The sequence below is a fragment of the Equus caballus genome, chromosome 4 (genome assembly GCF_041296265.1).
Source record: "Equus caballus isolate H_3958 breed thoroughbred chromosome 4, TB-T2T, whole genome shotgun sequence".
NCBI classification, from domain to species: domain Eukaryota; kingdom Metazoa; phylum Chordata; class Mammalia; order Perissodactyla; family Equidae; genus Equus; species Equus caballus.
In genome coordinates, this window is record NC_091687.1 from 60,144,777 (window position 1) to 60,161,209 (window position 16,433).

A 16,433-nucleotide genomic window follows, 5' to 3' on the forward strand; every position below is an offset into this window, starting at 1 on the left:
GAGTGCTCAGAGTGATTGGACTTGGAAATTAACTGTAAATGAGAGGAAAGGGCAGGGCCTAGCATGTGTAGTTCCCCAATATATTGGATGAACCCTGAGTGGTGCCTGCTATGTGGTAGAAGACTCAACAAATATTTGTGTCAAATGAATGAGATTGGACTAGTGGAGGCCATAGCTCAGGTTTCTGGCTTGGTCTAGTGTGTGGCTCCATTCCCTGAGAGAAGGAAAACATGAGCAGAGTTGCTTGTACTACTAACAGGGCTTTAACAGTACTACTCAGCTGTCTGCTTTCGAAACGACTATACGAGTATTCAAAACGACATTCTATCAATAGAAAGGAAAACAGCATGAGTGTGTGTGCGAAGTATTATTGGGCTATATTCAATTTAGTGTTTATATTAGTATTTTAATACTTTAAATTTTAACCACATTTTCATTAGAATTATTTCATCTGACTGATTTCAATTTCTGGTAAAGAAAAGACATAGCTTTGGATGGGCTGCTTCTGAATGTTGTGGTCGAAAATTCCAGAAAATTATCTCCTTCCTCTTAGAAGGGAAGAATTACAGAGATTCTTTAAAAATCTCTCTACTGTGACCAGTAATGCATCTTTTAACTTCAAAAATGTAACCCACAGGGCTTCTATTTGGGGTGATGAGAAAGTTCTGGAACTGGATAGTGGTGATAGTTGCACAACATTGTAAATGTACTCAATGCCACTGAATCATATACTTTAAAATTGTTACAGTGGTGAATTTTATGTTATGTGTCTTTTACCACACACAAAAAATTTAACACAAAACATGTGCTCCCCAGAATTAGAAGAGTTTGACCACCTTATGCAACTTTGGTATTTTAGAAATGTGAGAAGCTTCACTCTGCTTGTGACATGCTTTCTAGAAGCACAGCAGTGCAATGCTGTGGAGATTTTTTCTGGCAAGAAGATTTGGAGCCCAGCATCTGAGAAAGGAATGAAATTCAGGTTGTGTGTGACATGACTTTGATAGTAAGAAAAAGTGACTCTAAGTAATAACAGAAAACAATCACTTCCCAGGTCTATATAAGAAAAGGGCTGTCCTTGATTCTCTCTCGTCTAATTCTATTTGCTTCTCAAGAGTTGAATTCTTAGAGATTTTGAACTCCCAATGCAATTCTGTGCTTAAGAAATCCAAGGATGTGGTCTATACAGAAGTTTTCAGCTTTGTCACCAACAAAAACACATTTATTATTTTCCTTCAGGGATTGCATGTTTTGAAAGGTGGTATCTATTAAACAATATCAAACAAACTGCCTTTATTAAATAAAATCATTTTCTATTTTCTGCTTATCAGTTATATAATACATACATACTTCTCCATTGTATCTCTGATTAGCATGAGGTAGCCAGTGTTACTACAGTCAGTTGATATAAATCCAGGTAAAAGCGAAGAATTGACCTTTAGGTTTATCTGTCTGCTTTTTCATCTACAAACGCCTTTAGAATCTTTGAAACACTAAAAACTCATTAGGGTCTTAGAAATACTGAAAAGAGCTTGGGCCCCTCCATCACTCCCCTCCAGGGCCTCTAATAAGGAATCACCACTCTAATAATTAGTGTTTATATCAGTGTATCTTAACAGAGAGGAGGCAACCATCTTAATCAGGTTTATCGAAATCACCTCAGGGACTTTTTCAAGCTGCACGTTTCCCTGACGCCTGCAGACAGACTGGCACATCCTCTGGGTAGAGGCAGGGGGTGGGGATGTTTCTCCTCTTCTCTCTTGAGTATTACTACTGCTCTAGGGAACCACTCTTACTGATGAGAGTGTACTGTGCCTGTCAAGTGTATTAAGGCCAAGAAAAGGGTAAGAACCAAACACTGACTCATATAATCCTCATCTGAGGCTTTCCCAGCAAAACAAATGTCTAAGGGCAAGTCATTTTCTCATTGCCTTGACTGAATAAGGTGGGCCGAGCAAGAAACTATTTATAAAGTGCTCTAACAAACTGATGAGAAAAAATATTAAATTTCTAATTAAAAATAAACAATAATAGACAATTCATAGGAGGAGAAACTAAAGTTACTAACAAACGTAGGGGGCAAATTTTTCAACCCGATGAAGAACCGAAAGGTAAAAACATAAAGCACACTCTGGGCTTGACTTCTGCTTCCAACCAAGACGGAATAACAATGACCAGATTTAACCTCATGCCTGAAACAACTGAACAGTGGACAAACTATAGGGAATAGTGATTTGAAAGACAGTGAACATCAGTCAATGAGGACAGTGATTCCTGAGAGATGAGGGAAAAATGAGGCAAGCCACATGATTGCCCAGCTTCTGCCTTGAGAGAGTTTCCAGGCCCTGGCACAGGGAGGGGCCACAGGAAGGAGGACTCAGACAGAGCCTAGCAGGCTCCTAGAATTGGAAAGATGGAGCAGAGAGTCCAGGGAGACAAAGGCATCTAAAATTTGCAGGATAGTAATGAGAAAGAGAAAGCTGCACAGAGAGAGAACCCCAGAAATCTGCAGAGGAAGGGTCCCTGTCCAGTCTTTAGCTGAGTATGGATCAGCACATGCAAGTGAGGAAATCACCAGAGGTCAGGCAATGAACCCCCTAGAAGGATTGAAGTAGATGGTGCCTGGTGCTCACACAGGGCCTATCCCACCAGCCAGACTGGAAAAACCTCAAGATTCACAGGTCATGGTGGAGAACTTAGAAGGGTCTTGCCTCACTAGTAGGGAATTAGTCCTTGAATGACTACTGCTCTGGTCTCACCTAAAAAACCTTAGAAGCAAGACCCAAAAAGATCAAACTGTTTCTTAGTAATTTACCTGCACCCTAAAACAAAGCCCAAGGCCATTATACAAATACAAAAATATTCAGCACCCAGCAAGTTAAGATTTACAATGTCTAGAAAGTTACGTAGACACATAGAAGACATACAAAAGACCCATATCACACTTGTAGAGATGAAAACTACAATTGGTGGGAATAAAAATATACTGGATGAGAGATTAATAGCAAATTAGACATTGCAGAAGAAAAACATTAGTGAACTTGAAGACATGGCAATAGATAAAATCCCAAAAATAACAAGAAAAAAGAGAATCAGAAAGATAAACAGAACATCGGGGAACTATAGGACAACGTCAAGTGGCTGGATATACATGAAATTGGAGTCCCCTAAGGAGAGGGGAGGAGCAGAAAAATATTTGCTGGAATAATGACCAGAATTTTTCCCAATGTGATGAAAACTATAAATCCACAGATCTAAGAATACCAACTAACCCAAAGCACAAAAATCTAAAGAAAGCTGCGAGGCATATTATAATAAAATTGTTCAAAATCAGTGATGAAGAAAAATATCTTAATATCAGCCAGAGAAAGAAGATGAGATACATGCAGAAGAAGAAAAATTAGTACAACAGCAGACACTTGACTGGGAAAAAAATGCAAGTGAGAAGAGAGTAGAGGAACGCCTTCAAAACACTGAAAGAAAAATGCTAAGAACCTAGAATTCTATACCCAGAGAAAATGTTTCAAAAACAAAGGCAAATTAGAGACTGTTTTAGACACGCAAAAGATACAAAAGCTAGAAGAATTCATCAGCGGCAGGCCTCCACTACAAGAAAAGTTGAGAAAGTCTTCAGACAGAAGGAAAATGATACCAGGTTGAAAAACAATGGAATGAGGAGATCAAAAATGGGAGCCATGTGGGTAAACGTAAAAGATTTTTTTTTTTCGTTACTTAAATCACTTTAAAAGATATAGGCTGTTTAAACAGGAATGATAACAATGGAGTATGGGCTTTATACCATTTGTACAAGCAAAATGTATAACAACAATAGCACAAAAGTTGGAAGGGAGAAGTGGAATATGATATTGTTTTTTATCCTATATCTGAAGTCATATAATATCACTTGAAGGTAGACTGTAATAGGATAAAGAAAATCAGTAAGAATATGGAAGATTTGAACAACTTTGTCAGCCAACTTGACTAATTGACATTTATACAATACTCCAAGTAACAAGAGAGAATACAAATTCTTCTCAAGTGTACGTGGAATATTTACCAAATTAGACCATTTTCTAGGCCATAAAACAAATTTCAATAACTTCATCAGGGTTCAAGTCATACTATGTTCTCTGACCACAAGGGAATTAAGTTAGTAAACAAAAATACATCCTAAACAACCAATGGATCAAAGAATAAGTAAAAAGGAGACTTTGAAAGTATTTTCAACTGACAGAAAATAAAAACACAACATACCAGAATTCATGGGGTGCCATGGCAGCCATGCTGAGGAGGGCATTTATAGCGTTTATAGCCATGTTTAGGGAAAAGTTTATGCCTACACCAGAAAAGAAGAAATGTCTCAATCAGTGACCTCAGCTTCAACCTTTAGCAACAAGAAAAAGAGCAAATTAAACACAAAGTAAGCAGAAGAAAGAAAATAATAAATATTAGAGCAGAAATTGAAGAAATAGAAAGCAGAAAAACACTAGAGAAAATCAATAAAACCAAAAGCTAACTTTTTGAGATCAATAAAATTAATTAATCTCTAGCCAGATTAATCAGCAAAAGAAAAAGTTACAGTTACCAAAATCCAGAATGAATATTGGCATTACTACAAATATTAAAGATAATAGGAGAGTATTGTAAACAATTTTATGCCAATAAATTCAACAACTTAGTTTAAACAGACGAATTCCTTGATAGACACAAGCTATCAAAATTTACTCAGGAAGAACTAGATAACCTGAATTGCTCTACATCTGTTAAAGAAATTGAATGTATAGTTAAAAAACATTCCCACAAAGAAAACTTCAGGCCCAGATGTCTTCTCTGATGAAATCTACCACAAATTTAAGGAAGAACTAATACTAATTCTACACAAACTCTTCCAGAAAATGTTACATTAATACCAAAATCAAAGACATTACAAGGAAAGAAAACTACATAGAAGCAAAAGTTTAGCAAATTGAGTCTGAGAGTATATAAAAAAAGGGCTAATACATCATGACCAAGTGGGGTTTATCCCAGGCATGCAAGATTGGTTTAACATTCAAAAAATTTAAAGGTAACTCATCATATTAACCAACTTAAAAAAAAAGTTTTGATTATCTCAAAAGATGTGGAACAAACATATGGACAAAATCCAATACCCGTTTCTGATAAAACTCTCTGCAAATTAGGAGTAGAAAGGGAACTTCTTCAACCTGATAAAACACATCTACGGAAAACCTATAGATAAATATCATACTTAATGGTGAAAGAGTGAAACAACCTAAATACCAATAGCAAGGGTGATTAAAATGATTATGGTGCATCCATTCAATAGAACATTTTGAGGGTATTAAAAGTCAGGTACTTGAAGAATATTTAGAAACAAAGAAAATTTCCTGTGATATAACGCTGAATGAAGAAAGGACTATATAAGCACATGATCCAAATGTGTTAAACACAGAGAGAGAGAGAGAAAGTGAAAGAATAAAACCAGAAGGAAATATTCAGTTAAGTTAACAGTGATTAACCTCTGCTGGGGGTGGGGGGGGAAGAATGATATTATTAGTAATTTGTTCTGTATATACTTTTCTGCATTTTCAAAATTTTCCTATCTTTAAAATCAGAAAAATTAATAGTACTAGATTTTAACAAATATAACCAGAGGGTGGAAAAAGAAAAATAAAGAAATTTAAATGACTTCAAGTTTGTATCTTTTGTCTTACTTTTTCCTCAGACTCTTCCAATATTCACAATCGGACATAGCCTCTCAGATATCCACAGATATTTAAATCAAAGAGGCCCACTATAAAGTTCATGATCTTTTCCCACAAATTTGTACTTCTTGTTACTCTCCATCTTGTTTAATAAGGTCACCAGTTAGTTAATTTATCTATTCCACAAACATATATTGAGTGTGTACTATGTGACGGGCACTGTAGTAAGCAATGGGGGTCAACAACAACCAGTAAAATACGGACTCTGCCTTCAAGAATCTTCTGGCATCGTGAGGGGGATAGACAATCATGCAGCATAGGACAGTAAAACATGTGTTACATAATGGGATATGAACAAGGTGCTACAAGAGTATAGATGAAAGACAGTTGACCTCACCTTGGATGGTCAGGAAAGTCTTCCTGTAGCAGAAAATATGTAAACTGAGTCGAGAAGATTGAGAAGAGTTAGACAGGTAGCTTGTAGTAACTTGTTTTCCGGAAAGAGATCTATTGGCACAAAGGCCAGGAGGCTCACTCAGGGGACTGCAAGCAAACATTTGAGAATATAAGGGCCTGATCAAAAAAGCTTGAAAATCAGTGAGGAATTGGGATTTTCTTCTGTGGCGATTAGAAACTGTTAAAGGGTTTTTGCTAGCACTCAGTATCCATATATCCACGCAGTTACAGATTCTGAGAGGCAGAGCTTCCTCTCCTCCAGACACCCAAGTATTTTTCAGAGTCCATTGAGTAGGGCAACATGGCTTATAAGTGGGTACAGGTCATCACTTGCTTTTGCCACCATTACTGGCCTCTGCCCTATTGAGACTCCCCCATGGTTGCTGGTTACTGTGCCAAAGATCTGTAAATATCACCATCTACTTTGGGGCACAGATCCCTGTTGATCACGCTAACCTCTGATGCATTCTGCGTTATAACATCTCTTTTGCTGGACAGTCCATTGTGAAATGAGGGAGAAGTTCTCCTCTCTGTATCATGCTTTATGGGGGGAGGGGGAAGTCGATTGTCTCCAGAGCACAGTGGCCGGGGTAAAGATGTCCCAGAGTCTATTAAGACTGCTTTGTTTGCATACATAGCCACCTGTCCCTGGGAAACACTCCCACCACACAGTGTTTAGGTCAGAAAAGTTTCAAGTAACAGCTACCATTATGTCCCCAGGACAAGTGGCTGCCATCTAATACTTAGAACCTGCTATGGAGTGTGGATGTTGATGCCATATTCTTTCTTCCATCAGGTGGCTCTCTCAGGGAGCCTTCAGTCATTCACTTTGATTTGGCTTGCTTTAGATATCCCAGAGTCTACCCCCTAGGATATATCTGAATGCCACTCACTGAATTCTTTGAATTCTTTCCCTAGCAGTTTCCCTAGTCCCCTTGCCTCGATAGAGCTAAACAGGTACCGGAAATTCAGAGTGGAGGGAAATCTCCTTGTTCCATCCACCAGCTGTGTCTGTATCTCAGCTATGGCCCAACCAGGGCACAATGACAGGTATAAAGGCTACAGACCAAATGTTAATGAAAGACATCTCTGGGCAATGGGAATTAGGGTGATATTTTTTTGCAGTTTCTTATTTTCATTTTCTAAGTTTTTTCTCAGAAACCATAATAACTTGCATAAGAAATTTCAAATAAATAAGTATTACCGTGATCAACAAACAAAGAGTGAGGTGGGTATTGGGGAAACAAGCATTCTCATATAACTGAGGAGGGAGTGAATTTTCTTTGAAGGCCATTTGGCAATATCAGTCAGATCTTTGCCACGGCCTATAACTGTCAATTTATCCTGCAGCTGGGATAAATTTATTCCCTTAAAGCTGGACAAATAGACGCATAGGGATGTTCAAGGCAGCATCATTTGCAATAATAAATAACTGCCAACATCCTAAATGTTCATCAACAGAGGAATGATTAAATAAGTTTTGATACATCCATATCAGGGATGTGGTGCTACAAATAATGAAATAGATGTCTATCTATTGATTTGTATTGTACTCAAGATGTATTAAGAAAAGGCAGGTTGCAGAATAGTTATATATAGCGTGATATCACTTGAGGAGAAAGATAGGTGGATGGATAGATTGATAGATGACAGATAATAGATAAATGATAGATGGATTGATCATTTTAACACGCATAGCAAATGTCTGGAAGAATTCGGTGGAGTGCTATGACTTTTCATTATCATCTTGTGCTATTTATACTGTGAGCTCATTTGCATTCACCCCATGAACCCTGTACTCAGGCCAATATTCCCCAAGACACGAGGCCCCTTCATGAACCCTTGCCCATGCTGTGTCTTCTACCTGAAATGCCTGCTTTCTCCTCCTGCATCTCACAAACTCCTTTTCTTCCAGTAATAGCTCCACCTCAACGTTACCTCCTCAAGATGCTGTCTTCAGAGGTCCTAGTCTGCTTTCATTATCTGCTAGGACTTTCCACATTTTACTGTCCTTTTTTTTTTTTAAACATGCCTACTTCCCTCACTAAAAGGCAAGCTTTTCAAAGTAGGAAAACTATGACTTTATGTCTTTGTATTTCAGAATCTAAAGCCATGGCTGGCGCCTAATAAACACCTGCTAAATGTTTGCTATTAAAAAAAAAAAGGAATGACCTTTCTAAATATGAAAGTCTAACCTCCTAGAAAAAAGGAATTAGCCTCAGCACCCTAATCTGTTTACAAATCTGGAATTTCTTTTAAAATAAATGCCTGTTTAATAAAAAAAAAAAGCCTACAAGTCAGAAAGATATTAAGGCCCAATATTTTCTAAATAAGGTTTCATCAAAATGGATACTTTGAATTAAGTGAATATCTTGAGTAAATGTTCAGACTTAGTTATTACTTTAAAGAAATTATTCTGCATTAAATTTTAAGAATCATTTTCCATTTCAATTAATTTCTCAACTTTTATTTTTATGAGAAAAAGATACAAATGACTGGATTTTATTGGCGTTTGTCAGTTCTAATTATAGAGCTTATTTTACAGAGAAACATTTCATCACAGCTTTGGTTAAGGGTCATATATTCTGTGATCCTTTTTTTCACGTTGAAACTTCTGTTCTTGCCTTGTTCTCTACTGTAGTTCAGACGGGAGGAAAGGGTAAGGAGGGAGCAAAATTTGATTGGCAGCAAACATGAGTGTTAACCCACCCTCCCCAATGAGACTACAGTGGAATGGAAATGATGATGTAAATCATAGCAGAAAGTGGAAATCAGTCAGTTTCCACATATGGCAGGTGCCACTTGGTTTCCTGCGTGGAGGAAGAATCAGGATGATTGATGAATATGTGTTATGCGGATCATAGCGGTGTGTCTCAGAGTCAACTCTGTCGTTAGTGAATCACAATGGAGTCCCTTTGTAATGCTAATATCACAGTGATACAGATAAATGACAATGCATCCTAATATTCCCACAGATAGTTGTGATTTCAAATACTTTGTCCTATTGCCCCATGACCATACCTTTCATACCATGTGTCCCAACTTTTATTTCTGAAATCATGGCTTACTGGAGTTACAGACTAATTGTTATCTAAATAACTTACAAAAAATATTGCTTTGTTTGGGAGGATAGGATTCGATATGTTCTATTAAGTCCTGTAAATAAACCATGGAACTCTTCTGTAACAAAAAGTGCCTATGTTGAACAGATGGACCATCGGCAGATGACTGTTGTTCCTCATCACTACATCTTTCCCTTGGTACTTAGCGCCGTTCCTTACACAAAACAGACTTTCAATAAGCATTTATTGAATTCATTAAAAGACTAGAATTAAGGAGAAATGTCTTTAAGCTAGTCAGAGAAGTTAATCTTCTCTTCTTCTAACACTACTCTAATTTTGCACTTGCCTAGAGTTGGTGATTTTCTGGAGTGGTGTGACACATCCACCAGGACTTATGCATTAGGTCCTGCTCAATTTATTTCCAACCAACAGAGTGCTGGGATTTTCAGCATACCAATACCCACAAACTCTGCCATCCACTGCCCAGCCTACTCACTGTGGGCACTCCATTTGTTTGCTTTTGTGGCATTTGTCCTAGAAATTAAAAAGTGCCTTTGTTCATGTTTTTAATGGATTTCAAAATTCGAATGTGTGGAATGAGGAAAAACACTGCTGAAAACAAACTTTCTATGGTTTGTCCCTGAATAACCCAGTGTTTAAATAGCATCAGTTGAATGTGGTATTTTACTTGTCATTTCTTATAGAGAAATTTTAAGCTTCCTCTGAGTTTTGGAAATTCAGAAAATTTTGAAGTGAAGATGTGTAATTGAATTTTTAAAAATTTTTTGTCATGATATGCAGATCTGAAAAGTTTTTCACACAACAGCCACAGGGATCTCTTTAAAAATCTGATCACAACTCCACTGCTTAAAACTTTTCAATGGTTTCCCATTGACGCTTCAATAAAGTCTGATGCTGTCACCCCAGCCTTTAAAGCCTTGCCTGTGCCATCCCCATCTAACTCATCCGTCTCATTTTATGCCCTTTCTCCTCAGCCCTCGCACCCAGCCATATAAACTTCTTGCTGTTAGATTTTCCTCCACCAGAACCTTCTCTCATACTCTTCCCCAGCCTGCAACACTCTTCTCTCCAGCCAACACCACCTACAACCACCTTTACCTTCACCTGTCTGACTACTCAACCTTTAGGTTTTAGCATAAAAGTCATCTTCTCGCCTAAAACGCTTTGTTTCCACAGGTCAGCTGTTCCCACAGCATGTAGCATTTTGCCTTCACAATTATTTCTATAATGTCTGTCCTCCTCACTGAATTGGATGTTCTCTGAGAGTGGAGACTAGTGTATCTTTAACTCAAGCACAGCATTCAACACACAGTACTGTAACAATGAATGAGACAATATCATTGCAGATGAAATACTAGAAATGCTCAGGGTTCAAATATGATATATCAATTTTTTAATCTAGATCTTAACGATGGACACACACAAAATAACCTTTTTCATCTGCCCATGGCTCAATGCTTAAAGCCACAATTGACCAAAAGCAACTAAAGGCTTTCAGCTGCAAAGAAAACAAGCCAGAATAAAAGAATAAAATCCTCCTTTTTCAAAAATTTTACCCATTGTCTACCTGCTGAGAACCCATAGATTTCAGCATTGCTTTTTAGTTTTTATTTAAGTTTGTGATGAACTTAGGCACTTTTATTTTATTTATTTATATTTCATTTTAAGGATGAAGGAGAGAAGGAAGGAAGGAAGACACCTCAAAGTGAATGTTGAGTCTGACTCACTTTTAACAAAAGACCACTAGGTCTGTTGGCGACACAGCAGCCACAGGTCTCCCTGTTGGATCCAACTTTACCCCAGCTCCCACAGAAAGCCATAAATCTGCCCACTAAGCTGTGTGCTCCCAGGGCAGGAAGGGTCGAGACTTTTGGTCTCTATACCCTTATCACTCTCCAGGAAGCATACCGTAAGTGTTTGGGAAACATTGTTACTGTACTTTACTGTATATCAGTTTTTTAATATAAAAAGTATATATACTTTGTATAATTAAATATATATAAAGTATATATATGTATACCTTATATAAATAAATTAACAGCTTTGTTGAGATATAATTCACAAACCAGACAATTCATCTATTTAAAGTATACAATTCAAAGGTTTTTAGTATGTTCATAGAGTTGTGCAATCATCACCACAAGCAATTTTCGTCACTCTATAAAGAAACCCCATATAGATTAGCAGTCCCTCCCCACTAGCCTCCGATCCCCCAGCCCTAGGCAACCATTAATTGACTTTCTATCTCTATGATTTGCCTATTCTGGACATTTCGTATAGATGGGATCATACAATATGTGGTCTTTTGTGACTAGTTTCTTTCATTTAGCACAATGTTCCAAGATCCAGCTGTGTGGTAGCATGTATCAGTACTTCATTCTTTTTACAGCTGAATAATATTCCATTGCATGGATATGCCACAGTACATTTATCCATTCATCAGTTTACAAACATTTGGATTGTTACACTTTTTGGCTGTGATGAACAATGCTGTTCTAAACACTCATGTACACATTTTTGTGTAGAGATATGTTTTTAGTATCTCTTGGATATACATCTAGGAGTGGAATTCTGGGTAATATGGTAACTCTATGCCTAACTTTTTGAGCAACTGCCAGGCTTTTTCAAAGTAGCTACACCATTTTACATTCCCACCAGTGGGGCATGAGGGTTCCAATTTTTCCACATCTTTACCAACACTTGTTAGTGGTTGTCTTTTTGATCATAGCCATCCTGGAAAGGATGAAATGGTGTCTCATTGTGGTTTTGATTGTTTTTTTTCCCTGATGGCTAATGATGTTAAGCATCTTTTAGTTTATTGGCTATTTGCATATCTTTTTGGAGAAATATCTGTTCAGATCCATTTTCTATTTTTCATTTAGGAAGTCTTTCCATTATTGAGATGTAAGAGTTCTTTCTATATTCTAGACAAAAGTCCCTTATCAGCTATATTATTTGCAAGTATTTTCTCCCATTCTTTTCACTTTCTTGATGATGTTCATTGAAGCACAAAAGGTTTTAATTTTAAACATCCAATTTATCTATTTTTTCCTTTGTCACTTGTGCTTTTTGTGCCATATTTTAAAAAACTTTGCCTGACCCAAAGTCATAAAGTTTTACTCCTAGGTTTTCTTCTAGGATTTTCTATTTTTAGCTTTACATTTAGGTCTTTGATCTATTTTTAGTTAACTTTTGCATATGGTGTAAGGAAGGTATACAACTTGGTTCTTTTACATGTAGATATCCAGTTTTCTCTGGTTACAGGGGTACAACTGTGTTCTTTTCCCAAATGGATATCCATTTGTTGAAAAGACTATTTTTCACCATTGAGCTGTCTTGGTATCCTTATTGGAGATGAATTGACCATAAATATGAGGGTTTATTTCAGTACATTCAATTCCATTCCATTGATCTATACGTTTATCCTTATGCCAGGACCACAGTGTCTTGATTACTGTAGCTTTGTAGTAAGTTTTGAAATCAGGGAGTGTGAGCTCTTCAACTTTATTCTCCTTTTTTGAGATTGTTTTGGATATTCTGGGTCTCTTGCAGTTTCATGTGAATTTTAGGATCAGCTTTCAATTTCTGCAAAAGGTCATTTTGAATTTCAAGAGGAATTACAAAGAATCTGTAGATCAATTTGGGAATATTGCCATGTTAATGTTGTCTTTTGCTCTAAGAACATAGAATGTCTTTCCACTTATTTAAGACTTCTTTAATTTATTTCAACAACGTTTTGTAGTTTTCAGTATCTAAGTTGTATACTTCTTTTGTTAAATCTTTCCTAAGTATTTTATTCTTTTCAATGCTATTGTAAAGGGTATGGTTTTCTTGTTTTCTTTCAACTATTGTATTGGAGAAAACTGAGATGTATAACCAAGAGTGGAATGATGTTATAGAGTTCTTATAAAATGTTATATGAACTTTTAGTGTCCAAAAATGTATACCCTCATAAAAAATAAAAATAAAACCCACTGAAACTAAATACGTTACTCAATGAGAGGGACATCACCACCACAAAAGACCAGTCTTTCTTATTATTGGATAAGATCCTAGAATTCTAATGACTAGCTTCCAAATGTTAAAAGAGGCCATGAATTAATTGTTCAAAGATGGAAGGAACTTCCTCAGGAATGATAACTCAATGAGAATTTTAGACACAATAAGCCTTTTTTGACTTCTAGATTCTACCCTATTCATTAGCATGACCTGAACAAGTATTTAATTTCCATGGACCCCAGTCATTTCATCTGCAAAATAAGAGGATTGGACTGGGTGATCCCTAAGGTCCCTTCTAATAATGTTCCCTTATTATTACTTTATTAAATTTAATTGACAAAAACATTTAATGGCAAATGGTAATTTCTCCCCCAAAATAGGCAGACTCTTCCTAAGAAAGCACTGTGCACAAAGGGTTTTGTCTATCTCAAGGTGTATGCTAATGCTGTGCCTTTACGTATGATGCATATGGTCAAAATCTATAAATACACTTTAGCCTTCTCTCCTGATTTTTCTCTAGATTTCCTACAAACTTTATGTATTTATTTTGAGCACAAATGTTATATTCCCTTCCTTATTGCTCATTTTAGCATTTAAATACCTTTGGTGTCTAACTTGGCCCCTGACTATTTTCCAATTCAGAACGTCCTTGGGGAAGGCAGGGTTGACTACTGCCTGAGTTGTACCCTGTGATTTCTAGCAGCTGGAGATAGCCTCTGTAGTTCCTGATGTCCTTTACTTGTTTACCAATTCCAGAAAATTCTGTATAAAGGACTGAGACAACATTAAATACAAATGGGAAACATGTTTGACTTTAAATTTATAATAAATCAATTGACTTTTGAAAAACGCATTTATGTGAAATCCTTTAAAACTGTAAAGTATAATAAAAACAGTTTTTCAAGTGTAAAAAATTATAATAAAGTATAATAATAATGTTTAACTATTAAAGATAGAGGCACTGAGCATCTGACATGAGGGGTGGTGAAGACAAATAGCAAAGCAAACAAAATGGGCACCTGTGTGATGGGGGGTTTAGAGGAAATATGAAAATATATATACTGAGGACCCTGAAGATGATCTTCAACCAATTTGCCTAGGAGAGAGAGAGAGATAGGTAGATATAATCTCCTAGGCAAATTGGCAAATATTTATATTATGTTATACTAATATTATATTATATTATATTACATTGATGACAGTAAGAACTATGGAGACCTTTCATTGGGCATTGGAAATTACAGTGTACTCTTTAGACAGTAGTGTGCTCTGCCTTTCCCAAAATATGTTCTGAATAGGAAAATAATTGGGACTAGGTTAGATACCAAAGATATTTAATAAGCAATAAGAAAGCAGATTAGGTAGATAGATAGGTAGATAGAATCGCACACATATGTATGCATGTATATGTACACATACACACATATACACATATATATATATCACCCAAATTATATAAATCTCATTCCTTATTCATGAAGATAATATTTATGAGTGTCCGCTATATGCCAGGCACTATTCTCGACCCCAGGGGAATAGCAGTAAACAAACAGGTTATGTTTCATATTCTAGGGGGAGTACTATGTTATAGTAGATTTCACTGACCACTGCACCTAGCACGGTGAGAAGCACACAGGATATGCTTGTTTCTTCTGATTATAATGTGGAACATTATCTGTATCAGTCAGGGTTTGGTGAGGGGAGCACCATTCCTTGAGTATTATGGAAGAAGGGACTTCTTCTAGAATTGACCTCACACAGGTGTGAGGAGCCGGGGAAATGAAGGTCTTGTGGTAGAGTTGGAGTCACTAACCAGTTGCTCTGAGAAACCCAGGCTCCTGGCCCAGAAGGGAAGCTGTGGGGGAGGGTGACCGGAAGCTGTTACCTTGGTGCAGCTACTGCCTCAGCAGGATTCAGTCAGCCTCCAGAGGTGGGCGTGGGGCAGCTGTTGGTCAGCAGTTGGGAAGAGAAGCTGGACAGAGACCAGCTGGAACTGGCCAGGCACCTCTGCATCTGTCCCATCACTGATCTGTGATGACCAGCAGAGAGAAATGGCCACTCCATCACTTCTGCCTTCCAACCTCATGCAGCTTAACCAGGTTGACACAGGACAAAACACCACACCTGCCATCAAGATGACAACATGTGGTACAGACAGATCCTAGGGGTGGTCCTCATGACTCCTGCCTCTGAGTGTCCACACCTTTGTATAATAGCCTCTACCTGAGCACAGGTGGGACCTGTGACTTGCTCCTAATCAAGAGAATACAGCGATGGTAACAGCTGTCACACCTGTGATTATGTTGTCATGTAAGACTTGGTCTTAGCAGACTGGAGTGAGAGAGACTCTCCAGCTGGCCTTGAGAAGCGAACAGCCATGTTGTGAACCACCTATAGAGAGCATGCCTTGAGGGAGCAGCATACCACGAAAGAAAAATCATCACGGACATCACAAATTCTCGCTTCTGTCTTCTAATTGCACCTTTTCTGGTTTCATCCGAGCACAGGATTTCTCAGTCTCAGTAGTACTGGCATTTCAGGCTGGATCATTTTGCATATGGGGAGCTGTCCTGTGTATTGCAGGAGGTGTAACCGCATCTCTGACATCTACAAACTAAGCGCTATTATCACGCACCACTCTCCCCCAGTTACAACCAAAAATGTCACCGAAAATTGCCAAACGTATCCCGAGGGGTAAAATCGCTCTGTTTGAGAAATACTATTGCAGTATTAGAGCTACTGCAGCACTAAGTTCTGTGTAGCCAACAGGAAATCTTAAAAAAGAGAGAAGGGTGAGTCTTGAGCACAGTTACTTCCCACACTAGAAAATCTATTTTCTCACCACACACCCCTAGCAGTCAAAGCTGATGCTTGCAGCCCTGGGTCCAACGGCTTTTTCACTTTGCTCACCAGCTGATAATGAAGAAAGTGATCATGTGAACAAATTATAGGTACAACTTGTTTGGAAAAGAAAACTATATTTTTAACAATGCATGGAGAAGCATTTGACTCAACCATAAATAGCACAGTGTAGATGTACGTCCTGTTCAAATGGCTCCTATTCTGTGGGACAATCTATGAAAAGAGAGACCTTGGGAAACTCTTTATAAACAACTAAGCAACCATATAGGAGATCTTTCTGAAATATGTTCTTGGGGTTCCGGAACCTGTTCTCATCATTATATTTTGG

The 16,433-nt window shown here is 37.5% G+C and overlaps 1 long non-coding RNA gene across 1 annotated transcript in view; it reads right to left on the reverse strand.

The window, feature by feature from the left end:
* LOC111773087 (uncharacterized) overlaps positions 1 to 15,492 on the reverse strand; it is a 70,470-nt gene extending 54,978 nt beyond the window's left edge. The window contains exon 1 of the long non-coding RNA XR_011437882.1: positions 15,129 to 15,492. This is a non-coding gene — a long non-coding RNA (uncharacterized lncRNA). The remainder of the gene's footprint in view (positions 1 to 15,128) is intronic.
* Between the last annotated feature and the right edge of the window lie 941 nt (positions 15,493 to 16,433).